Genomic DNA, 543 nt, shown 5'->3' with positions numbered 1-543 from the left:
TAGACATACGCACATTGATAAGGGTACACACAGAGTACTGCAGGACGTGCACTAAATTTTCCTGGGAAAACACACCTGAGGGCTAGGATTTCAAACAACCTTCACTGTGTGCAACAGTGATTGACTTTTTCTTGCAACAAGCAGATATTGACGTTCTAATAAAAATATTTTATAGCAAAGAAAGCAATTCAGTAAACAATGTTTAAGGCAAATGCTCAGATACAACAGTCAAAATATAAAGCTCAGTGAAAAAAAGGTCACAAATTCCTATAAAGCACGATACATTTTTTAAATTAATTTTTTATTTTTGGCTGCGTTGGGTCTTCCTTGCTGTGCGCGGGCTTTCTCTAGTTGTGGCGAGCGGGGGCTACTCTTTGTTGCAGCGCGCGGACTTCAGTGTCGTGGCTTCTCTTGTTACAGAGCACGGGCTCTAGGTGCGCGGGCTTCAGTAGTTGTGGCTTGCAGGCTCCAGAGCGCAGGCTCAGTAGTTGTGGCACATGGGCTTAGTTGCTCCGCAGCATGTGGGATCTTCCCGGACCAGGG

This window comes from Physeter macrocephalus, chromosome 19 (genome assembly GCF_002837175.3).
Source record: "Physeter macrocephalus isolate SW-GA chromosome 19, ASM283717v5, whole genome shotgun sequence".
Taxonomy (NCBI): domain Eukaryota; kingdom Metazoa; phylum Chordata; class Mammalia; order Artiodactyla; family Physeteridae; genus Physeter; species Physeter macrocephalus.
This window is presented reverse-complemented; position numbering follows the sequence as displayed.